Consider the following 27,368-nt stretch of genomic DNA (forward strand, 5'->3'; position numbering starts at 1 on the left):
AGGCTGTGCTGTCAGCCCAGTGTCAGTCTGATGAAGATTGGCATGCAGGTAAGCTGTCATTCATTTTCAATGTCAGTGCATGGGAGCAGGGCTTCACCACTTCAGCGTCCTTTTTTCCCCTTTACCCCCCCTTCATTACAAAAGGCAGGACATTATTCATACAGGCAGACAGACAGCCAGGCCACAGTGAGGGAGATAGAGAGAGAGAGAGAGAGAGAGAGAGAGAGAGGGAGAGAGGGAGGGAAAGAGAGGGAGAGTGAGGGAGGGAGAGCTAAAGAGAGGGAGGGAGGGAGGGGGGAGAGGAGGTGGGGGAGAAAAAAAAGAGAGAGGGAAAGCAGAGGAGATGCATTTTTGTGCTGGAGTGAAAGACCAGTGGATTTTCTTTTATTTCCTTTTGCTTGATGCGGCGTCTGGATTTAAATAAAAGGTGTCGGTAATGTTTTGTGGTGCACATGTTTAGGATTTGTTAGATTTAGCGACGCGTGCTTTTGTGCAGAAAGGTTGAAATTTGAGAGAATAGTGAAAATCAGAGTGACTGGTCGGACAGATTGCGCGTACTGCTGCAGGAAGCTGCGTTTGATTTCTACGGCTTTGTCAATTATAGCACCGGGAGTGACACGTTCTGATTATTTTCTTAATTTGCACTGAATGTCTTTAAAAAAAAAAACGCAATGTGTTATCCTTGTACTGCTTTTACATATTTGCTCTATTGATGAGTTAACTCGGTGTGCTGTTGAATTGAGTGAAAATGACTTATTTTGACTGGAAAGTTCGTTAAAACAACGCTAATGGATTTTCATTGTAATTTAACTTCCACTCAGTTTTGATATGTAGTTAAAAACCTTTTCTTTTTTGTCTTTCATTTGGGTCCTAATAAATGTTTTCCTCTAAATTAGCCTCTGTATGTGTTTGTGGTTGTTGAAGTTTGTGGCAAAAATAAATAAATAATCATGTTCATTTCAAATTGAAAAAATAAATAAACATATATATATCATTTATTGTTGGAAGTGTTGCATTTAGGTTGTGATGTAAAAAAAGCTTGGTTTCTAATTCTGGATTTATCGTTTTTTACTTGCAGATTTTGGCAGTGATCAGTCTTTAGTTTTCTGTTTGTTGTTTATAAACTGCAGCTTTCAACGGAAATTTTACTCCACAGAAAAATGAGAAGCAAAGCACAACTATTTCCCACACATCATTTTCTTAAAAGCTCCAAAAAAAGAAAAAAGGTTTCTTATCCTTGATGCATGTCTTTGTGAATTTATCTCTGATAGAAGTGTTTCTCCTGCTGCATGTCATTGAGGTCTAATGTTTACTCTCAGCCTTCCCTGTGCTGCAAAAAAACCCTCTCTGACTGAACACTGGCCTTCTTTGTGTGCCACTCACCACTCTCCATTTCAGATGACTACTTTATTCCAAATTACTCCTATGACTATTTTCACTCATATGAGACGTTTGACGGAGCCGTGCATGTCTCTTGGGCAGCGTGTCTTTAACACAGAGGCCCTGTTGAAATTGATGGTAGAGGTCTTGCAATAAATTAAAGAAGAGACACTGATTTTGAGCTGTACTTTTGTTGTGATTTGGTCGTTTCTGTGCGGCAAGTTATGTCCACTCTGCTTCTTTACGGTACTCTGCCTAGTTGCTGTCACACTGCGTAAAGTCGAATCTCAGCAAGTGTGTTTGTCTAATTTCCACTGAAAAATATCTCAATACACTTTATACAAGCCACAATACATGAGAAGCCCAGATAAACATCTTAATACAGGATGTTACAGGCAAAAAAAGGCCTGAATTGCTTATAGTGAGTAAATATTTGGTACTGCAGCAAGAAAATTGTCCTTGTTCAGTGTCTTTAAATGAGATGTACTAATTAATTTAGATATTTAAGTCTCATTTCAGGACTTAAAAGTAAAATATCATGCAATAAGATGTTTATGTGGACTTGTCAGGTGCCTTATGATGAGTGTAATGAGATGTTTGTATACAGACACACTTGCTGAGATTTGAGTTTTTGCAGTGGAGCTTTAATATCTGCCCTTCACATATCAAGTTAATGTCCCATATGTACGCAGAAATGAGAATCTTAAAAGTCCATAAAGTATATAACAGGACTGTAACTTAACTGTGAAGGTTTATTTGTAATTTGTCCAAGGTAAAACATAAAAAAACTCATCACAGTGCAGACTACATTGTGAGCATTGGGAGTACATTAGCTTAATTAAATATGCCTGAACCATTTGTTTACTAATCATCTGCTTCCCTGAGAAATCACAATGGCGATTTAGACCACTTTAGCTCCTTCCCGTCAGACACACTGGGCAGGTGCAGAGTGAGTTGCGAGCTTAAATCCCCACGAGGAGCTAAACTGTGAGAGTCGATGCTTTGAAAGACACCGTTGTTGTTGTTTTTGTTGCTGCTGCGAGTGCTGAAAGACCTAAAGACGCTCGCTCACTTTTTTTTTAACACAATTCAAATGATTGTAAAGCTTTTGTCTGCGTCTCAAAGTGGTAAAATTCAGCTGGGAATACATTTCCAAACACACACACACACACCAAACACACAAACACACACACACACACACAAACACACACACACACACACACACACACACACACACACACACACACACACACACACACACACACACACACACACACACACTGCATCTACAGTTTGTCAGATAGAAATAATGCCAATTTAGTTCATCCTCCGATCCCTGCTGAGATCTTAATTGATGATTTGTGTCATTGGACAAGCAGCCCGGGGACATATTTGCTGCTGCAACACTATTTGCATATTCTCATTCCTACTATACGGCTAAATTACATGATGAGGTGTTGATGCTGTGCATTCCTGCAGCTTTTGGGGGGATAATCACTAATAAAGAGACTCAGTCACACTAAATGAAGGAAGCAAACAGAGCAAGGAGAGCATATGTTACAAACCAATTTAAGCAGTTATGTATGGCCATAAACGACTGAGGAAATTAAAAACACGAGCAAATGTCTTGTCATTTCCTTCGCCTTTGCCTCTAATTCTGCTCTGCATGGTGCCAACGACATCAACACATATTTTTAGACAGTCTTGTAAGACTAATAGGCCTTTTCTTTGTCGTTTCCAGACAATGACACTCAGAATTTGAGGTGTCTAATTTGTGTTTTTTTTTTAAGGCCTTGCTTTCTTAAGTCAGGCAGGAAAAAGAGAGAGGATGTTCAGAATTATTCATAAGGCTTTAGTCTGCCGGGTATCCTCAGCGGAGTGCACCCGGGTCCTGTTCTGGGCCCGTAAGCAATGTGATGTGTGCTAGTTTTTCACATGTTCAATAGTGCAGCGATCCTGAAGACGATTGTGTTGTGTTGCATGTTTTGGCCCCGTCTGGGCCCTCGCAGGTCATGCCCACTAAGCCCGCCTGATCCCTATTGCTCTCCAGAGGAGGCAGGGGCCTGTTTATGCCGTCAGACGGCTCAGCTTAAGGACAGCCCGCGCATGCTTACCCTTGCTCATTCCACAGCCAGCGCAGCGTTGGCATGGCTGTAAGTAAGCCACCAGGGAGCCGGGTCGGAGAGAGATGGATTGGCTTGATTTATGCTCCAAGAGGAGCAGCAGGCAAATTTAATGATCCTCCATACTGTCAACATCACGGAGCTTTGTTTCCGGAAGGACATGAAGATGTCACGAAAACACATCCAGCATAGGAATGTGGTCAGGGGAAAGAGGATGGAGAGAGACACAGTGTGGTTCTTTGGTAATTAGCTGAATCTATTGCATGTTTTATTTCACTTTTCAGCGACTATTTTATGAATCCCCAGCTAAGTTGACAATCTATTATTAACTGATATCTTTATTTCAAACATGTTAATACAATAAAAAATTATAAATGAAAGGTGACAAATGCAATAAACAATAATAAAGTAAACCTAAACAACATATTCAATATGAAGCAAACAGCACATGTTTGTAACATTTATTTGATACGACCCTTTACCTATTTACAGAAACTAAAACACAAATACCTACCATGTGTCAAAACCACTTGAGTAAATCATGAAATGTTACCAGATATCACAATCTCGTCTCTTCTTTATAACTATTGAAAAATAGTTTTTTTGCAACTGTATAGTATTATCGGTTAGAACTGTCAAAAATAGTCTACATTTCCAAATGTGAGCTTCTAGTAGATGTGATCATTTTCTGATTTCTTACTCTTTATAAGAATAAACTGTTGTGGAATTTAAAAAAAAAAAGTAATTTGGGGACGTAAGCTTTTGGAAAAATTATAAAAACTTGGAGAATTTTTTACATTTTATAGACCAATTTATTCATCTTAATGTTATTAATCTCACTCATTTATTTAAAAATACCCAACATGGATTCATCAGCAGTAAAAATAATAGTTACAGCAGCTGTCTTTACAGTGTACTGCTGACGAATAAGAAAAGAAAAACAACTTTTTTTTTGCTGATATAGCAAAAAACGTTTTACTCAATCATCATTAATAATTATTCATTTCAAAATATTTGTCATTTAGGCAATAGGTTTTTCCCCAAAATTTTGCACCAATCAAGCATTGTATTGCCACAGCTCTGGCTTTGGGGTCGCAGGCGACTTATAATGAGAATTATTGATCAGAAACGAAAACAGACTTTTCCCATAATGCACTTTAGCTCACATATGACTGTTTGTCCTCAGAAGGCTGCTTTGTTGAAAAATATACATGTCTTTATATATTTAACATCACTAATATAATGAACGATCACTGTGTGCTCCAGTGTGATGCTATGCTAACAGGGCTGCAGACGCTGCTGAGAGCATTGTATAAAGCAGTGGTTCTCAACTGGTGGGTCAGGACTCAAAAGTGGGTCACGAAGCCGTTTCACTGGGTCAGGAATGTGTGCCTGGAAGAAAAACATGCAAAAACGTCTGTTTAAGCGTGTTTGTTTCGTCCCTTCTCTCTGTTCTGTCACACGTTTTGTCCCATCTGGATTGTAAATGTTCAGAAATGTAGGTCATGATTTCTCATTAAGGAGTTGCTGGTGGGTCCAGACCAGTTGAGAGCTACTGGTATGAAGCACTTTATTTAGTAGCTTCACACAGGAGCAACCTGGCACCTGAAGTTCTTTGGGGAATGATAAAGTTCTATCTTATCTCATCTCTGTGGACGATGGCCTAACCCTGCATCCACATGACGTCACCAGAATCAGAAAATGAGATTCTAAATGAATAAAATCACAGGAACAACCACTGAAATTTAATTTAACCTTTTATTACTTTAAAAAAATGGCAGATAAAAAGTGAAACTCGAGGGTCACAAACATATTTATATGTATTGCAATTTTCTTTGGCTCATTTGTCATTAGATTAAGGTATTGGGATACGATGATTTAGTTGCTGTTTACGTAAAGTTATCCATATTAGCTCTGGTAATAAAATGAAACACCCTTTATATTTGTCCAAAAGTCGGGAGAGCGACATCTAGTTCAAGAACATTGGAGGAGTGCATTAATGCAGTATTAGTACGATGAAGCAAACTTCAAATTCACCATATACCATTGCTTTCTGCAATATGTGCTCTGTAAAAAAACACACACCGCAGTAGAGGTTTATATCTCTTAAAGGCCCATACAACATGTTCAGCCCTTTGTAGGTCATCCAAACAGGAACAACCTGATCTGCAAATTAGTTCTTCTTGCATGTGTTTTCCTGCAAAACAGAACACATGCAGGAAAATCGATGCTCGTCTCCCTTCATGTGATTCAGTCATTGATCAGGCTGTGTTGCGTCTTATTCATTTGGCCCTGCAGACCCTCTTCAAACAAACTTCCAGCAAAAGCTTTTCTCCAGACGATAAAATGCGATGTGTGCTTGAGCAGCGAACGCAGCATGGAAGAAGTCCCATACAAAGGCTGTAGTCATTAGGTAATGATTTTAGCATCGGTACTGTGATTGCATTCCCTTTTTTTTTTTTTTTTTTTAGTCAGAGGAAATGAAAACCCAGCAGGGACACATTCCATAAACTAAGTCGAAGTCATGGCACAGAGAGAAGGACTCCAACAAAGCTGAAGGTTTTCTCCAGCAGCAGCAGGATGCACACACAGATAGTCTGTTTACTGTGGTTGAATAAATATACAGAAAAACTGTGTTTCACTTTCAGCATACACATCTTTTGATGCCATTATTTTGGCAGTCAAACAAAACAATTAAAACATGTTATTTTTAGACATCAGAGGTTATTATTCAGGGATCAAGCACAAAATCAAATTAGCAACAGCTTATTATATATTCTTCATTTAAAGGCCTTTAACAAGAGCGTGAACCCCATTGTGCCCGGGCTTCTTATCTCTGCAGGAATGTAGATAATCCCAATAAATGAGCAGGGCTGCATACAGAGAAATATGAAGCCTGCCAGTAAATCCTGAATTTATTATATTTGCACGTCGTGGTAACAGCTGAGCTGGGTGAGGTTCAAACTATTTGATTTGAATTCAACAGCAGATCACAGCGGAGAAAATCCCACCGAGCTCTATGAGGCGGCATATTCCTGCTTCCTCTCGAAGAAATGAATAAATGCACGGGCCAAAATGGATGTCACTGCTACTGAAAATCTCCTCCAGTGAAATACGCTTTAACTAAAAAGATTGTAAATTCAATTTAATGTCCAGACAATCTGCATGGATACTTGTTGGCCAAATGCAAATGATTGATTGAAACTTGACGCCTGAAGCTTCACTGATATGTTACTGTATGATCATGTTTTATTTAACATCAGTCACTGGATGCCTCTGATTTTTTTTTTCTTGACAAAGATAAAAGTGAAATTCTGATCATAGGCCCACAAAGACAAAGGCGAGAGCTTCTTATCCGTTTCATCGTCAATTCCTCTTGAGCACAGTGAGCATATCAGAAAACTTTGTTTTATAGTCGATACAAATCTAAACTCCTAGCATCAACAGCTATTACAAAGACATCCCTCTACCACTTTAAAAAAACATTTTCAGACTGATGTGCTTCAGCTCACTCTGAAAAACTAGAGTCCATGCATTAATATTCAGCCAGAGATTAGATTACTGTAACGCCTTCTATGCTGGACTTTCTGATAAATCAACAAGTAGACTCCAGCTCATCCAGAACGATGCAGCTGAAGTGCTAACACGGACTAAAAGATAGAGCGCATAAACCAGATCTGAAAAATCCACAGAACTGAATTGTATTAAAATCAGGGATGTTCCTATTAGTTTAGTATAACTAATTCGAATTAAGTTTAAACGACCAGTCTGAAGGTAAGAAATCACGACCAAATTGTGCACAATTTAAGTATAATTGTCTGCTGGTAAATGATGTAATCTGGTTTGCCAGTTGTGGCTAACGTTAGCATTGCTAGCGTCGCCCACCTTCAGTCCTCCTTGCAGGTTACCGTCCACATTCCATAAAAACTTTTCTCTATTTTGTAGACCAAAATACTGCCACATCTTACTTCTCCTTTGAGATGCTATCCAGTCACTGTGCTTGTTTACATCCGGGTAATAGAGCAAGATGAGCAGGCCCATCAACCAGAGCTACGGCTGTAGTCTATGGTTACGGCCTCAGCTAGTGGCCGGCGGCTGCACTGCAGGTTGAGTACAACATCTGATCAGCATTTTGGACCAATATATGAAAATATAAAAAATTCCTTTAACCAAGAAGTAATTTTGTTGTCGATCCATGGTGATGACGTTTAACTGTTAAGTCCACTTACATCCGCAGTATATAAAGCTCTAAACGGTTTGGCTCTTCAATATCTTTCTGACCTGCTCACTGACTACAGCCCCCCCCAAGTACCGCTCAGAACATCCGCTACAGGCCTCCTGATGGTGCCTGATGTGAAAACTAAATCAGGTGAAGGTGCATTTAGTCACTATGGTGCAGCTCTGTGGAACAAACTTCCTGCTGACCTGAGGTCTGTGGAAACTTTATGTTCTTTTTAAATTGGTCTTAAATTATCTTTTACTCTGGTGCTATTGGCAGTAAGCTTTGTGTGTATGTGTGCGTGTGTGTGTGTGTGTGTGTTATATGGGTTTGTGCAAGGTCATTTTATGAACAGGTTTTATTTGTATGCCAATGTCTCTGAACTCATTTGTTCACTCATTTGTTTATTTTTTTTTTGTATTGTTTGCTTTATCTTTGCCTTATGCTTGCTTGTTTTTGGTTTCCCTTCTGTAGAGCACATTGGGTTTACATTAGTATGAAATGTGCTTTACAAAATACAATTGAATTGAATTAGCATAAACTTCAGCCAAGACTGCAGCTGTTCTTCAGCAGTGCTGTACTGTTTCCAGCAGTGAGGAGTATAAATGCAATGCATAAGAATCAACTATGAAGAGGTAGATCTAAATTTGTGTTTGAGAAGTCAGAAGGTCAACAAAGAAGAAGAGAAGTTACAGTGATGGGTAGAAGAGGAACATAAATAGGAGGATTTTTGCATATTGATTATTCTGTCTTCACTTGCGAGGATGGCAGTGAGAAAGTAAAAGTTTGTCGTGCGGTACTTCAAGCTCTTGTGAGAAACATTTGGTTAGTGTTGATTTTGGCGCCCCCTGTGGACAAAGTGGTAGCATGTATCTCTATGCTGATGCTGTGGCTCATCTTGCTTTATTTTAACAGTAAAATGTACCACTGCAGAAGTGTTTACAGGTATTACAACATTAACTTTATAGAAATGATTTATGTTATAGATTATATTCTCATTTGCTTTTGTAGCTCACAGAGGCAACAATGGTAATATCAGTCTTTTTCATAACAAGATATGAAATATCACAGGTGTTAAGTGGAGTTCAGAGATTTCTGTGATACCTTTAGAATTTATTCTAAAGACAGATTTTTACTTCTACCCAAAAGAATTTAACACAAATATCTCATTTCAAAACCAGCTTGTCACTTCCACTTTTAACGCACAGTGAGCCCGCCACCAGGGGGCTCTCAATCAAAACAATAACAAAAGATGACGTGGAGGCTTGGGGGGAATCATGGGAGTGGTTCTCTCTACCACTCCCCCCACAAAATTAAGTCTGAGTTGACCGTAGTGATGACAAACAGGCGACACAGACCTGAGGAAGAGAATATGTTTACAGACGATGTATCCAAGTATAATTTACATGCATTTTTTTCTCAGCAGCACACAGCAATCTTTTTTTAAAAACATTTTTTAATTCTTAAGCTTGGCATGTAAGACCTTGTACCTGAAAAGTTGGCTTTGTTCTCCAAGTTGTGGCTCTAGTCTCAAAATCTAGATTAAAAAAAAAAGTCCTCCTCTAATCTTTTCCCCTACTTTCTGGCCCTTATGAGCACCCGTAGTGTGGTTCCTTCTTCATGAGTCAGGGTTCATTTTCATGCAAAGTTAAAAACAAAAAAGTCTGGCTGCCAATAACACATGAACAGTGAGTCTTTTAACACAAGGCTTGCTTTTTCTGAAGCGCTTCTAGATCTCTGACCAACATCTAAAAGTGCTTTTCTTTTAAGTCTTCATTTACAGCAGTAGCAGCACACAGAGCTCATCTGTTGTCTGAACCAAACAACCTTTCAAGAAAGACGTCCAAAAAAAATTTATCTTTTGAAAAGGCGTCTGATGTCCTTCTGAAATTACCTAACTTTGATTTTCTGGCATCACATCTTTTTGTGAAGTCTGCTGCCCTTTGAATAGAAATTCAACATCTCTAAAGTTGTGACCTCCAAAAGGCTGTTTATTGGACCGCAGGCTCCATTTTAATTTTTTTTTCTCAGACTCGTCTCCAAAGATATTATTCAAGTGGTTCTCTCTCCGCCACTCACATCTCATGTGAACGTTTGAGCCTCCTGCTCTCCAGGACGCCATTGATCTGAAGGACAATATTTTCTCTCAGTCTCCGCTCCTTTATTTTGACATTCGACTTTTAACAAAAGACGCTTTCTCTTCATTCATTTGTATACCTTGCAGTTAATCTGGAGTGTTCTCTGCAGACGCCTGATGAAACACTTGTTAGTGTGCGGGGCTCTCGGCTCAAACAGCAGCTTATCAACGCACTTTAGAGAAAGCCTTGTACAGTGGCAAGGACAGAGTCATTTGCCCTAATGCATTTTAAGGGATCGCTCTTATTATCTGCAAATGACTTTCTTTTTTTATGTAGTTCTGTCCCAGGCTATAAAAGTGTCATGATTTTATGACAGCACGGGCTTCAGCTGAAGAGCTTTTTTATTTTCCCCGGGCAGGCTGCATCCTTTATGGTGTTTCAGGGGACTTGTCGCTCTTAAAATATTAAAGAAGGACTACACTGTTTTATTCCTGTGTTATATTTCATTCAGGCCTTTGGCATTCTGGATGTGTCAGCGCTGCTCGAGCATGTACGTTTATATCAGCGCCCAAAGGATCTAAATGTCTCTGACACTGAGACATAAAGTCCCATGTTAGCTCAAAGTCGAAATGTAGCAAGACGATGTGTGATGTGTGTTTAATACAACAAAGCTCCATACAAAATAACCTTGTACACATTTTGGCATGTTTCCTCCGGGTCACCTGACACTGGATCCTCTGCTGCATAGAAATTTTGGTCATATAGTAAACTATCAATGAATAAAAAAAGGGGAAACCTGCTAACATACTCTGTGTCATTAAATAATTAAAACAAACAACACACAGCATTTTTATCCCATTCGAATATTCCTTAGGTAAGAGTGACTGGGGAATGGATTAACCCAAGTACTTATAAATGTTAAACACATAAGCTGACATGCTCTGTGATGGCAGTTAGTTTTCTTGACGAAAAACTTGTATAAACATTGAGGCGAAATCACAGCTATTTTATCATTTCAATTGAAGAATATTTTAAAGTAAATGGTAAATTGACTTGTATGACCTTGTATAGCCCTTTACTAGTCTTCTGAATACTCAAAGCACTTTTACACTGCAGGTCACACCTACACATTCACACGCTGATGGTAGAGTTTACAATGTACAGTGACCATCAGTATAAGATAATCCATTCATAGACGGCCGACTAACTTCACACATGTTATGAGACTTATTTAAACTTGCCGAAAAGGAGCATAATAATCAACCTTTAAATAAGGGTCACAATATTCACCATTAAATAGTTTCTTACTAGCATGCTAATTAGTAGCATACTAGCTGCTTATTAGTCATTAGAGCTCACTAGTACCTTATTCTACATGATCACAGTCTGGAATCAGCCATTAACTCAGAATTAACTTAATCTGCTCTCAATATCTTCCTTGACAATAAGTTAGAAAGTTGTTGAACATGAAACAATGCTTTGCTTTGTATGGCCCTTATCAGGCAGAAGTTAGCAAAGTTATTGAACTGAACTCTGTTTGACAAATCTCTCAAACAAGCACATCTCAAACAAATCTCTGAAGGACTATTTTTTTTCTTAAAACCCAAGGGTTTTCTGGGCGGTATTCATTGTCCTTTCAATCTCCTCTCTTTACTTCATTACATTCAGAACACAATAACTGAGCTCATCACGTTTAAAGTGTCTCTGACATTGAGTATAAAGCGACAGAGCAGCAAATGAAGGACTGAGGGATACTTGAGTCTCTTTTGTTAACAATTATGTTCTGAGCTTTTAGGTGAACACCTACATAAAGACACCATGCAGGAACAAGCTCCCCATTGTGCTGCTGTTTGGTGTGAATTGATAAATCTGGCAACTCTTCTTAAAAAAAAAACAACTGATTTTCTATTGTCTGTTAGAGCTTCTTTTCCTGCTCTCGGAGTTTCATGTTTGGCCTGCAGCTCCGACTCTCTGTGTGATCATGAGTCAACTACAGCAATGTGTGACGGAAGTTTCTGGAGGAGTGTGAAGATGACGCGCTTCCTCCTGAGTCAGATAAACGTGGTTTTAATTAGAGGTCAGTAAGACAATCCTCCTCCAGAAAATGTCTGTTTAGATTGTACAAATTGTGCATTACGACTTACTTTGGGGGGTTTAATTATGATTCTAAAACTCACATTTTCTATTGTTTTACATTTCCTACTGTTTTTGCTCACTAAGCCCCCGAAGTTTTAATCTTATCTAAAGTATCCAGGATCAGCTGGGATGTTTATTTTCTTAACTACAAGCAAAATGGCTGCAAAACCCATTTAAGCCTTGTTAACCTCGGTTTCCACGCTGCCACGATCCATCACATAAAAAGTCTGATTTATGCAACGAATTTGAGCCAAAAACAGTTGCAGAAGCTTTGACTTTCTGTAGAGTCTCTGTTTCCCCGTCATTTGTGGTTGCAGGCTCATTATGTGTCAAAGAAAGCTGCGCTGCGTTAAGTGTGTTTGCACAGCGGTGCGAGCCAACCGCCCGGCCGCTCTGATTTTAGAAGTGGTAATATTTAATGACTCTACAACACGCGTCTTGATTTGTGAGTGTGACGCGTCTTGAGCACCACTACATCAATTTTGGTTTTTGCATCTTTTCTGATTTGCTGCCGCCATGTTGCCTGTTATGGCTGAATGTTAAAAAATGTCAAATTTGTGTTTCATGCCAAGGAGTGTGTGTGCAAAATCATCATAGCATAAAAAACATTGGCTGTAAATGAATCTATGCATGAACACATCCACCTCAGCAGCTCTTTTTGTCTTTTTTAAAATAATATATTACCTGATTGAGAAGCGTATACGTCTTTAAATGCTCACAACAAACAGGCATTTCAGCTCAGTGCTTAATCAAGAAAATATTCCTGAAACATTATCAGGCCATGCAGACATGTTTCCTCATGTTAATTGCATCGCTGTGAACTGAATAAAAAAAAGACACTCCCCCCCCCCCTCCATATCCCAGACTTCTTTCCACTACAAAGAATAATTACTTTTCCCAACTCTGGCGCCATAATTGGTTACTACTCTTTTATCTTATCTATGTGCGCATAATTATCACAGTCATCATATTAGATTATTTCATGCATAATAAATGAAGTCAAACTGTGTGTGGGGTAATTAGCATGTTAGGATATGAGCCACGATAAGAGGCTCACTCTCTCAAAGATCGTATTGTTGTCTCCAGACGCTCAGGAAAAGTGAGAAATGCAGAAAAAGAAAAATAATATTTTTACCATCACGCTTGTGTCTTAATGTGTCTTTTCTCATCTTCATTCCATGTGTTTTGACTGTTCATCCTCACGTCTCTTTTGGGGGAATTTCCTTATGTAATATAATGTGTATATCCAGTATTTGACTTTTTGATTCATGGTCTTAAACAGACAGACAGTTAATATGCAGACGACGTAACAAGGCACAGGAGCATAATGGAGACTTTTGTCAATGGAGACAGACAAATATGCTACTTGACTTTGGCAGCTGTCTGCTGCGTCCATCGTGTCCAATCTGAAACACAGATGTGATCACTTCAGACCAGAAACAGGATCATAAATCAGCAGGTTTGATCGTTTTTATGATTCCTTTTTTTTCCCCTTTATCAACAGGGGCGTGTCTAGAGGGGTGACCTTGGGTGGGCATGGGTCCCCTATGAAATCTGATTGGCCGCACCAGGTGTCACAACAAAAACAACCTAAACTATGATTGGCTAATTCCAGCAAAAGGTTGGACTTGTGTTCAGATAATGTGTCTGTACTATGTTGCAAAAGGCTGTCTAGTTTAGTTGCTCTGAAGCGATTCCTTTACTGATTACAGCCTGATCTGAACAAGTGATTTCATCCATTAATTACTGACAATAAATATAGTTAAATAAACCAGCCTGTTTGTGTTTCACTTCCAGCAGCACTACCTCCAATTTAAAACCTCTAAAGTCGATCTTACATTTAGATTCCAGAAGTTTTTTATTTGTTCCTGACATTGCTAGCATTCTGTTTTCAATCCTGTGTGACCTCAGTGTGTGCACATGGCCCACTGCAGTCTTATGTCCTTAAATGAGCATAAAAGTGGCATTTTCTATGCAAATTTGAAGCAACAGGTGCAAGCTTATAAGGACATTGGATTCAACAATTTAAGAATACAGGTGCAAATAAACAATTCAGCATTTTAAGAAACAGCTTCATAAATCTGCCTGAGATTTTCTGAGGATCTGGTGGCTGATGCCCAATGTTTGTAGTCAATTGAGTTTGAATGATTTAATGATTAGTGGACACAGAAAAAGTAAACAGAGCGACTGTGCCTCAGTGGTAGAGTCGATCGTCTCGTCCCCGGAAGGTCGAGGGTTCGATCCAAGGGACTTAACCCCAGGTTGCTCCCACTGCTTCGACAGCGGTGTGTGAATGTGTATGAATGGGATTAGCTCATACTGATGGACACTTTACATAGCAGCCTCTGCCATCAGTGTGTGAATGTGTAGGTGTGACCTTAGAGGAAAAATAGCTTTGGGAAGTCCGAAGAATAGGAAAGTGCTATACAAGCTCAAGTCCATTTACCATTTACCATATTTGGACAAATGTGTGTTTGCATACATTTATGAATAAGTAAGAGACCCACTTGGGACACCCTGGTCCAAAAGTCTGGACACACCCCTGCACTGAGAAAAAAAACATCAGCACAGAGTATTATATCCATACATAAGCACCTTACCCTACCTGTACATACTATATATTAAAATAATGTGAAGTGTAAATATCTGTAGGCCTACATGTGTTTCAGGCAGATTAGACTCAAGTTTTACATTTAACAACCCCATTTTTCCAGTATTGGATTGGAGAGACATATTTTAGCTATATATTCACAAATTCTGGCCTCATTTTATCATAAATGCTGATTATTGCATAAATACTGCATATTGGATATATGTTGGCCACAGTTCTCTCGACATGTATTGAAATATTTCAAGGAGAATTTTGGCATGTTGTGCATTTCAGCAGTCTGGCCAACGGTCTGTTAATAACTATTAATATTTAATTGGATGGTTTGGCTGTTTGTTCGACATCTGATGGCAAAAAGAAAGGGTGAAAAACTGAGACGATTTTGGTCGTCTTGATACATTCTGGCTGAGGTTATCCGTAAAGGTTAAATAGGTTCAGTAAGAAGTCTTAACCTTTGATGGATGTGAAATATATTTTTTTATTTTATTCAGTTTTCTTTCCTTTACATGAAGTACACCTGCTGCTGGATGCTTGTCACATTTGAGCTGCCTTACTTGAAAACATTTAAATATTTATTTATTTCAAGGAGCCAATCAGGACAGAGTCCAATTCTGATTCTTTGCCTGGAGTTAGCCTCCGAGTGCCAACAAAGACATAGAGATGATTGAAAATGCTAAGACTTAATGTTTTACTTCTCAGTCTTAAATCTAATTATAACTCTGTTTTAGAAACCAATAAAAAAGTGGTGTATATAGAGCGAGGAGGAGAGGGTGGATCAGCTGTTTGTCCACAGTTTCATTTACTGAATAAAAAGTTTGACAGTTCACTTGAGGAAACTTGAAGCCGCTCTTGTTGTGAAGAGAAAAACTGTGAAAACACAGCCTTGGCTGCTTGCTTTTCTTTCATCACTCACTAACAAGAACAACTTTGACGCCAAATGTTTCAGGTTTTTTTTCTCTTTTTTAGCTTTTCTGGCGATGACACCTTTCACTAACCTGAGCCAAAAGTCTGTAAAGCAACGACCATAATGAGCTTTCCTCAGCACTGACAGGAAAACTGATCCTGAAACACACATGAATGAAGAAAGGAGAGGAAAAAAATAATTTGATGACACAAAAAATTCAAATGAAATCATAAAGAAGCGCTGATCGTCATCTTTACATGAACAATGAGCATCTGGATGATTTTCAGTCCAGGCTGATAACACAGGTCCTCTTTGCTGAAATGATGACAATAAGTTTAAATTTATCACCTGTGTTTGCACCTGATTTTTTGATGGTTAAAAAAGGGCTTAAAAAGAATAATTAGAGATGGTTAATTTAATGTTTAAGATAAGTTCAGATAATACCTATTGATTCCCAGAGAGGAAATGTGGCCGTTGAAAGACAGGTAGCAAGAAAGTAGTACAAAATCAAATGTAAAAAAAATTAGATGATATAAAAACAAAAACAAATAGAAGGTATATACAACTAGAACATACTGTAAAGGAGTGAAGTGAACTATAAAGAACAATTATTACATCCTGTGCAGTGAATGGCAAGTTAAAGGTGCACTACAGAGTTTTGGTAGAGAAATGTGAAAGTTGGAGAAACTTACAGATTCTGTGGTATATTCATAACCCTATACAAACTGTCCTCAGAGGACAGATGCAGGATTTAACTTTGCTCCCTTGAAAACTGTTTGAAGATAAAATGCTACAGTACGTGAGAAGTTGTGGTTCTTGTGAACATGCAGGGTAGGCAACTGCATGGGGCCACAGACCAATTGGGGGCCCCTTGAGGGCTGACAAACTTAAACCGAATCAACTGCCCTAAATTTTGCAGTGACAGTAGGAAACCTCCCTAAGGGGGCTCCATCTGACAGCTCTCACTCGTGTTGCCCTGCTAAGCGTCACATGCATGATCGCTGTGAAAACCAAGAGATGGTGAATGAAAGTCAACAAAGAAAGAGTAAGAGTCTATAGGAGAGAAAAGAGGAAGAGGAGTAAGAGTCGGGACACTGGCAGACGCAACGGTGACGAACGCTGGCTGGGGGCCCCCAATTGATTTTTGCCCCAGGGCCCCACCAGACTCTAGAATAGCCACTGCTGCAACAGTGAAATCGTAACTTTCCTGGTCGCTTTTCAGCTCCAAACAGTCCAGGGAGCCATTTTTTTTCTTTGAATAAAGTTTGTGTATTCAGTTCAGAAAATATAGCAGAATGATTTCACTGCTCCAACTTTCAAATTTCAATAACAAATCCACATAGTGCACCTTTAGAGTGACAATTGATGATTTAAAGTGATGATTAATAGCAGCCATTAGCTGTAAACACATCACAGGAGGACTACAAGATTATAAAGTTATTCAAAGAAAAACGTGTAAAGAACATGTTACTTTTTGTCTATCTGAGATTTATTGTGTTTTATTTTGTAATTGATCACAGTGTATTTGAAACGGAGGAGAGCGTTGTGTGTGTAGACAGGCTGTGGTGCTCACTTTCTAAACAGTAGCATTGACTAGAGTGGCAGCGAATGAGAACTGCACTGTCAGAAATTAGTATTGTGACTATAAATAACCGTAACTGAACTATTTGTTTCCATATTTGAATCTTTTATTGAAAGAAAACACAAAACTCCAGAATAAAAAAAACCAACATTTTCATCTCTAAATGAACAAAACCACATTGAGATTCTTTGGAAACACAAACTTTTGCAGCCAAAAAAAAGTGACGAGTCGTCCATAAGGAATAAAAAACAAAGTTTATATGACTTCAATCATCACAGACTTTAAAGTACTGAGTCAAGCTCTAAGACACCTCCCACTCTCTGTGGAACTTTGTAAATGTTATCTCGAAAGGATGATGAGTGTTTCTGTGCTGAAAGGGAGCTATAAAGCAGCTGCAGTGTGTGTGTGTGTGTGTGTGTGTGTGTGTGTGTGTGTGTGTGTGTGTGTGTGTGTGTGACTAAAGCAGCTTGGAGGCTTTGCAGTGTCGTTTAAACTGCTAAACGACACTGAAACCTTTCTGTTCTGTTCCCCCCTCCTCGGTCTCTTCCCCGCGGTCAAGGTCCTGGTTCCTCGGTGGTGTGTGTGTGTGTGTGTGTGTGTGTGTGTGTGTGTGTGTGTGTGTGTGTGTGTGTGTGTGTGTGTGTGTGTGTGTGCCCGTCTCCCTGCTGGCACTTCTCTGGTATTGCTGCAAAAAAGACGGAGAGGATGGACTTCTCTCATAAGTGGGGTGTTTGTAGGCTTGGGACACATATTAGTTTTTTTTTTAAAACATGTTAAAGTGTATTTTGCATCATATGTGACCTTCATACAAACAGACCTCTGCACTGGTCACTTCTAGGAGTTAAAAATGTTGCAGACAGAACAGGAATGGCTGCACTTTTGCACCATAAATGCATGAAAGGAATGATTAAATGTAATCAACATTACTTGAGCCTCCATACATTCAGCCCACTCACGACTGAAGCAACCGTCACAAATGTTACTGAATGAAAGAAAGCTACATGAGATGATAACATGTTGAAACAATGTCCTTCTATAACCATTTGAGATTTAGTCAATAAGTTCACAGCATCTAAAAAAGCAACATGGTCTCTGTCACAGCTCTGTAGCTGGATGAGTGGTCCAAAGCTTCCTCTAGTGAAGCTGTAGGTCATTTTGACCACCGTCCTCTAGCTGATCAGGGGACTTCATATATGAAGAGCTTGATACAGGGCTTTCAGACATAAATTATAGTCCTGTGTTAAACCAATAAACAAACCAAGTTCAGTGTTCACATCATTTACTCTATTGTAACTTAACAATGGGGAATCATGGGAGTGATTCTCTCTTTCTCTCTGCTGCTCCATTTTGACATAATATTGTACCTTTTAAGCATTCATTAATGTATTCAGATTTTGGTAATATACATGCTTTACTGATATTTCATCATGAATACACTCTGCATGACATTCAGGATAATTCGCAGACCGTTATCTTAAGCGTTACCAAAAATTCCAATCAAGATCATGACTCAACAAGCCATCTGTCGTTTCAGTCCTCATACTTCACTTTTTGTGTTTTCTTTTTTTTTAAGTTTGAGAAATCTTTTCAAACTGGATGCACTTCTTAGACAGATAAAGGTCATCATGGAGGTGTGGCCATGTTTCTCTGAGAGCAGCGGCTTGAAGAGTTTGTCAGTCGGACTGTGAAGGTGAGACAAACCGAGGCAGGTTGACGAGGGGGGACCTGCACCTGCCCTGTGGATATTTGTGTGTGTGTGTGTGTGTGTGTGTGTGTGTGTGTGTGTGTGTGTGTGTGCACGAGCAGCGACAGTGAAAAGGGGTTAGAGAAATTGATTGAGAGTGTGCTGTCTGGGTTTTTATTTGTATTTTTTTTCTCAGTGAAGCGGCTCACTGCTGTCCCTCCCTCTGTCTCTCTCGTGGTCAGTGGTATTTATAAACAGCCTCAGACATTTAATACAGATGGCAGAGCACCTTACATTTAGAGAGACACTATGTTCTGTCCTGGGAAAAGGACAGAAAGTACTTTAACTTGCCTGGATATGGAGCTGAGGGGGGTGGGGGGGGGCTGTGAAATAAGTGATGCATTGTGAATGTGTTTAAACACACAGGAGGAGAGACTTCAGAGGATACCTGCAGGCCTCTGTGCTGAGGGATTTGATACTTTAGTAGAAAAGACATGCAGCAGGACTGAGGCACACATCCAGCGTGTGTGTGTGTTTGTGAAGAGTTAACTTTTTCTTCCTCTGGACTCTCCCAAGGAGGGAAGAGTCAGGGAGAGGAGACGAGCGAGGTTAGCTCACTTCAGACACTGACGGGGAATTCCTCGCTGTCTCGCTGCCAACTTTTATTGTGCTCCTCTGTTCCCTGCCTCACACAATGAAACACCGTTTAACTCTTAAAAACCCGCTTCGGAAATGCTTCAACAATGCATACGTTTGTGTTTTAGCCGCTGTCATTTTTGGAGAATTTTTCAAATGCTACCTATTCCTTAGTTTTGTGCAGCTAGCAAGAAGATAAAGGCTATGTAAGTCAATTACCTAATCACAATTTATAAAGGAGTTGAATTAGATGTGTCTTTTTAACGTGTAAGAATGGTATGTGATTGGTTTGTTTATAACACTTCTCCCTCGCCAACCAATCAAAATAAAGAAGGGGCGGGACTTTTGATATCAGCTTTGTCATCAACAACGGTGGAGGAGAAACTTATCGGATATTCAAGGGAACAATTTCCAGGACTAAAGCTGCTGCTAAATTGATTTGTTTAAATGTATTCTTGGTGATAGTATAGTGGAAGTAAATACTGAGCATACAGAACAAGTTTAAAGAGATCAACAGTCATTAGGAAGTGGAAGTACTATTGTAACCTAGCAACAATAAGTGCAGGTTAGAAGTGCTCTGAGGTTGTGAGCACTGTGTTGTTGGTGGATACAGGCCAGTGCTCAGAAACCTCTTAAACAATGTGGTTTTTATATTTGTAGTTAGTAGGTCTTCAAAATAAACAGCAGAGCTGTAAAATAAATCAGGAACATTTGGATCATTTTTGAGCATTTGCAAAAGTTTGAATATATATCAAAATGTAAGCAATGGTTTCTGAAACACCATGCCTGTTTGAACACTTTCTGTCAGTGTGAGGGATCTGCAGGGATTTTACCTGGCCCTGTACCGCTAGAAGTCCTGGATGGTGGATAGGTGACATGTTTCTTTGATGGAGGATTTGAGCTTGACTGAAATATCTACAGTGGTTTTATTCAATGTTGGTTATAACTGGCCTGCACATGTCTGTCTGCGTTTTGGGGGGAGGGGGGAGGAAGTGATGATTTCACTCTGCAGGGATCCTTCTGCAGCTTCTCCTCAATGTGTCAGATTTGACACTTTAGACGCCTGGTGTAAAGTGTGAAGACATGCCCGTTTTTTTCTGCCATGACACACATTTTACATTAAGTATGCATGCATAATAACACATATGCATTTGTGTGCATATACAGTATGAGCTTACATCTGGGCTGTGTCTCAGACAGGGGAGAAATATAATTTACACTGTAAAAAAAAATCCAATCGTAGTAAGTCAGATCATCTTCTTAATTTTGTATGAATGTCTGCAAATTCATACCAGTATTTTATGAGGTACTCCAACTGTTTCCATCTCATTTTAATTTGTTCATATCAGATGTTGACTAGTTCAACAAAGCAGCATATGACTCATCCCTCTGTCCATATAAAACAGCAAATAATGATCTTATCATTACTAAGGACATGTTTATGGCAAGTGAGAACTTTAACCAAATACGTAAAAAGTTATGAATTCAACATATAATAAGTTTAATTGATGCCACAGTAACGAGTCTCTACTGTACCTGCTTTCATGAAATTACAGCAGCAGTCTGCAGGTTTGAAACCAGAGCTTATTTTTTAGAGTCATAAACAGGTGAACAGGTTTTGTTTCAGCCTCACAGCCGGACTTCTTCCGGGACCAACTCGGATTCTACTGAGTATTTGGTTTTCTTAGAACAAGTCAAAAGAATACCTTCCACAAGGGTGACACAATCCATCCTGTATTTATTTTCCATTGCAAGGTTCATGTGCCAACCCACCTCAGAAGAGTTTTAGTGGCAGTTATAAGAAAATGTATATCAGATAAGGACGATTTATTTTTTAATTAAGTGCATTTTCATTTAATGAAAATGTGTTAAGCTTTCGAATAATGTTAAAATATTGAGGATAAAGTCAAAAGCTGTAGCTACAAGAAAAGAAAGCAGGGAGATTTCTTACACATTTGGACTTTAAATCTCCCCCTCTCATTTTGTTCCTTTATGATTAGACCTTGAACTATTTCTATTTTTTAAAGATTTATTTTTGGGCTTTTTGTGCCTTTCATTGAGAGATAGGACAGTGGCTAGAGCTGAAAATCAGGGAGAGAGAGAGAGTAGGGAATGACATGCGGGAAGGGAGCCACAGGCTGGACTCGAACCTGGGCCACCTGCTTGGAGGACCATAGCCTCCATAAATGGGGCGTGCGCACTAACCACTGCACCACTGCACCACTGCACCACCAGCACTCCAGATCTTGAACTATTTTAGTAGTTTTTGAAGTGACGGGGGACTGACCCCTACAGGGGTTGCAGGAAGTCCGTACACACACATTAATAAATAGCTTTTATTTTATCTACTACTCAGATTTTATAATAATAAAAATAATAGATTTCAGAAGGTCATTCCCAAAGTCCAGAGCCAGGACTCTGAGTACATAAACCCAGATGAGCAGGTCTGAGCCCAGGCTCATAAGGAGTCAAGAAGTCTGTTGTATACTGTATATCTGGAGGCCTGGTCCTTTCGAGCTTTAAAAATTAGTGATAACATTTTAAAATCCATATAGTAGTTCATCAGAAGCCCATGTAACAAGGCCAGGATTGATTATGTGGTCATGTTTTCTTGAGCCGGTTATCAGTCCAGCTGCAGCAATTTGAACTAATTAATGTCGGTGAAGGAAAGCCCTGATATATTCGGGTGTGTCATTTTTTAAATTAGGAAATCTTGATTCTTACTAGCCTGTTGCAACACAGCCCCCAAAAAATGTTTCTTTAATTGAAGTCCTGCCTCTGACAAGACAAATAGTTCATCTAGGTTCACACTTTTGGGAAGGTAACAGGGGTGGCCAATAAATTCTAGGGTGGCCCTGGGCACCCTTGGCTCCGCCCCTTGTGTGTTTGTTGGGTTTATCTTTAAAGTTCAATCTTTGAATTGTTACTATTGCATTATTCAGTCACACACATTGAATGAACATTACGAAAAAATTGATGTTGTCCCCCAATTTTGCAACCATGTAATGACATGGAGTGGACAGGAGAATGACTGAGATAAAATCTATAACATGCAACATAGTGTTTGACAGAAAAGAATGACATGGTTTAAACACCTGCCAGAGAGCTGAAGATCACCTGATCCATGTATTTACCTTTGTGAAAGTCAATCAACATACAGAATGAGTTCAGGGGTCTCAGCAGAGACCGGGGTTTTTTTGAAAAGCATGCTTCAGACGATAGAGTCTATGTGCAGAAGCTTACTATTTTATTGCATCAGGGAAGTTGGGTTGAAATGTAATAATACTGCACAGTGTGCGATATGCAATATTGAAATGATGCTGTATTGTAGCACAGTGGAAGTAACAGTTGTATTAATATATATGTAGAAATAGGTACTGGCATGAACACACAGGATTTAATTAACACACTGATGGCGACGTGTGGAGCACAAAAAAAACAAAAAAACATCACAAGCTGAGAACAATAATGACACATCCTGTTAAAATAGACACAAAGCTTTTTATCCTCCCTTACTTAACATGTAAATGAATTTATTCCATTTTTTTCTCGTCTTATTTCTTCAACTACTTGGTTCTAAAAATGTATTGGTCAAAGCTAATTTAGTCACTTTCCTGTCGAATCTTATTCATCTCAATAAGGAGATTGGTGTATGTTTAATTCTGGTAGTGTGTATTAGTGTGCAACACCAGTCCAGACCAATGACAGGACTGGATTGCCAGCTCAGCCTTGCTCATTTTCTATTTGGCTACCTAACTCCCATAGGCACCTTAAACAGCTTTTTTACCATCTAGCTAGCTATCAACTATTAATGAACTTTCATGCAACGTTCATTAAATCATAAGGGGACGTTAATATGTAACAGGTAACTGTGGTAACCTAATATGGTTAAAAACAGATGACTCCACATTGAGGGCTTGATTCACTAAAAGTTTTGCGCTTTTGTGCTTTTTTCATCGGCTTAACCGGCGCAAAAGAATCAAGAAGACACCGTCTGAATCACAAAACACACGTAGGGTTAAATGCAGAGCAAACAGCACCTCTGTGTCGGTGCAGGTTGTGCATATTTAAATTAGACATTGTGCAGTGGTTGGGGAAAAATTGTCCCCTTTCCCTGCATATAAGCCTCATTGGAATAAAGTGTCTGCCATAATTCACAAACACTGGACCTAATAGCCACTCCCCAGTCAGAGTGAAGTAGAAAGCATCGAGGTGGTAACCGTGCAGCAGAATTTCAAGACACATTTCAAGTCACACCTCAACTTTGCAGTAATCAGGAAAATAATTCCACCTCTGTATGACTTAAAACTTGAATCTTGAAACCTTTGCTGTCAGTGGCTCGACACTTCATCCACACCTCTGGAGACAGAATGCCTCTTTTTCTCTGAGTCGTCTTAGATTGCTCCATTCAGAGAGGAAGCTTCGTTTTAAATGCACAGTATGTAAATTCTGCCTTACTCATCTCAGTCAAAATTATAACGCAATATGACGTTGAATTGAACTTCGTTTAAGACCTGCATCAGCACCAAACTCTTGTCCAATCTGACAACACAGATATCCCTTATGGCTTTTTGAACAGTCAGTGCAACAACTTATTTTAACTTTAAGAGACGTTTTAAAGTACTGACTTGTGTAATCACTAGGGCTGGGCAACGATTAAAAGTTTTAATCGCGTTAATCGCATGAGTTCCTGTGATTAATCACGATTAATTGCATTGTTATACGCAAAATCCAATAATGAATTCAAAAGTAGTGTATAGCGCACTTTTATTGTAAATGTCCTTCTCAACTTAAACAATGTAATCAAAGCAAATAAATACAAAACTAAAGCTTATTGCATTGGTTGCAGTGTGGACACAGAGTGGTGTGGGTCTCCTCTCTGACTGCAGCTGGGTCTGCTGCTCAAGGCTACACTGACGGCCTGTGAGTGCTTTTGGAAGGGTGAGGGGCTTACGGCAGCACCCGCTGCTCGTTGAGGACAGTAACTGCAGAGCAATACGTGCTTTCACGTCAGTTTCTAACATCAAAAATGTCTCCAGTAACACCAGAAAAAGTCGCTAGATTTGTCGCTAGTAGCTGTTGACAAAAAAAGTCGCCAAGGGGGTTTGGAAAGTTGCCAGATTTAGCGAGAAAGTCGCCAAGTTGGCAACACTGTTTCCTCTTTCCTGTGAGCGCCGGAGCAGACATGCGCAGCAGTAAGCAACATACTAGGCTCGCTCACGATGGAATTTTACAAAATAAAAGCCAGTGAGCAACAGACTTTTACAGTAAGAAAATAAATAATAAAAACTGCGTTAATGCGAGATAAAATAATTGTTGGCGATAATTATAAAAATAACGCGTTAACGTGCCCAGCCCTAGTAATCACATATTAAAAGTCATAGTGAGAAGAAAACTTATGTACTGGACATATTGGGGAGGAACAAAGACCAGGAAGAAGTTTAAATCATTAGATTTCATTTATATAGCTTATTAACTTTTTAAAAAATTCGATCTACAGAGTCCCTCTGCATCTTTAAGAAAAAGCTAAAGACCCAGCTCTTTCATGAATACCTACTAACTTAATGATGATGGTCTCCATATTATTGATGATGATGATGGTAATGACGATGGTTTTTGTTTGATAACGATGGTTTCTATACTGATTAGAGCTCTCAAAAACTGCCCTCAATGTTGTGCTTTGCCTCTGGTCACTTCCTGTCAGCACCTGTGTGTCCAATCAGACTCAAAGATGATCGTTTGTTCTTACTCACATTGTTCCTTTTTTCTAGATCCTTGCTTGTGTTGTTCTTACTCTCTGATGTACGTCGCTTTGGATAAAAACGTCTGCTAAATGAATTGTAGAATTGTAGAATTGTAGATGTTGCTGCATATAGAAAAAAAAAATGTAAAATGTGAGTCGACATAATTGATTCACATTCACAAAACGACCCAGACACCTCGGAACAAAACACTTTTGTGTTCCTGCACCTTTACTCCTTTTGAGTGATTTTCCTCACATCATTAGCCCCCATTTGGATAATCTCTTTTTTATCCCTCTAGTCTACAGATTTCCCCTCCGCCTTCTGATGCGGTTTGATTCATTAAATAGAGAATCCACTGGTGACATTGCTGACTGGAATTTTTCTTTTTGAGTCTTTACCGCCAGCACAGACTGGAGGAAATTAGAGCGGCCTTTTTTGTTTGCTCTATCCATCCTGACTCATCACGACGGGGGTATTTTTAGCTGTGGATTCCTGTTTGGCTTCCCTCCTCTGTTCACGAGGGGCTATCATATTCTTTGAGACAGAGAAGAATAATCAATGTCAAATCTCGGCCTGGGCACAAACTTTTTCGGACTCTTGTGTCACGCTTGAAGTTAGAAATAGTGTTGTGTGGCAGCTGGAAAGTGCTCATGTTGGTGTGTGTCGACTAAAAGTGTGTGTTTGTGCGGTGTTTTGTCTGGCACAGCTGCCTGTATCAGCTGCATGCTCGTTAAATGTTGGGCTTAAAGCGGTGCTGACGCCTTGTCGGCTCTGGTTTCACCTCTGGGAATACCTGCCATTGTCAACCTGAGCCCCTTATAATTCCCTGGAATTATCCTCAAATGGTTGAAGTCAGGCCCAAGCTGAAACCTCCAGGGCAGAGAAATGAAGCTAACATAAACAGCTAATAACAGCAGTTCCAAAAGTTGCCACTTGGGGCTGATTGCAATAAGACTCAATATTAAAGCGCACAGCTTCCTGGCAAAATTTAACACTTTTACAGCCGAGGACTGATATAATTTAGAGTCTCGATACGATACAAGAGGATACAATGCAATATGATGCAATAAGATGCAACACAATACAATGCCATGCCATACCAAACCATACCAAACCATTCAATACCATACCATACCATACCATACCATACCATGCCATTCCATTCCATACCATACCAAACCATTCAATACCATACCATACCATACCATACCATGCCATTCCATACCATACCATACGACACAACACTACTCAATGCAACATACCAAGCCATGCAAAGCCTTGATAAAAAACAATATAGAATGATACAACATGGTACAAAACCTTATATAACACACACCGTAGATATGATATATAATATGAAACTCTTTATTGTCCGTCTACACACATTTATCTGTCTCCATCAGTCACTGAACTTAGCCCCTCGGCCGTCTGCACTAGTGTTTTGGAGCCTTTTGGAGGATGATTCATGCAAAAGAAAATCTGTCATATCATTGGCTTGCTGTGGCGTTTTTTGTAATAAAAGGCCGACCAAGAAGTCAGATTTACAGCTTTTTAATAGTAACATTGGATTTTTCTGTTATGAGCACATGTCTGTGTCTGTGCTTTATTCTAAGTTGCCTTTAAGATGTTTTTTATTTATGTTCACTGAGCTCTCTTGGCTGATGAATAAAAAAACCTTGTCAGCTATACTATCACAAAAATAATCCCCTTCTGAGAAACAGGATACATCATGTACAAAGTAATGAATTTAAAACATGGCACAGACTCTTTAGCTTTGATAGCTTGGCTAACTCCATGCTCCTCTACAGCTCCACCATCCTCATCCATACAGTCACGTCTGGCTCCAGAAATCCAACATAGGGATGATAATTTAAAAATATACTAAAAACTTAAGGCAAAGGATATGGGGATGTCACGTTGGCTATCTCTTCATTATTTATAAAGTTTAAGGCTAGCCAGAATACGCTACAAGAACTGAGCTTTGACCTTCTTTTAAAAGTATGACTTGTAATTGACTTCCACCATACTCCAGGTGACGCATCATCTATTGTCCCACAAACAGACTCAAGTAGAGATGAAACTGGCTATTTGTGGCCCCGTACAATACTTTAAACCCCCTCCTCTGTGTCTGATCCCTCAATGTTAAGGTGGCCAAGTGACCCGGTATCCTGTTTGTCAGGAGAACAGAAATATTTCTGATTGTTGCACATCCTGCCGGCCACTGATCTGTGGCACATACAGCTGCGGGGCATTACGACTTATTTAGCTCCTATT

The 27,368-nt window shown here is 39.4% G+C and overlaps 1 protein-coding gene across 1 annotated transcript in view; it reads left to right on the top strand.

Moving 5' to 3' along the window:
* Positions 1-27,368, top strand: part of LOC109980796 (pbx/knotted 1 homeobox 2) — a 136,655-nt gene continuing 109,287 nt past the window's right edge. The window contains exon 1 of the mRNA XM_065963163.1: positions 1-48. The gene's annotated coding sequence lies outside the window, so the exon portion shown is untranslated. The remainder of the gene's footprint in view (positions 49-27,368) is intronic.

This window comes from Labrus bergylta, chromosome 14, assembly GCF_963930695.1.
Source record: "Labrus bergylta chromosome 14, fLabBer1.1, whole genome shotgun sequence".
Classification (NCBI taxonomy): domain Eukaryota; kingdom Metazoa; phylum Chordata; class Actinopteri; order Labriformes; family Labridae; genus Labrus; species Labrus bergylta.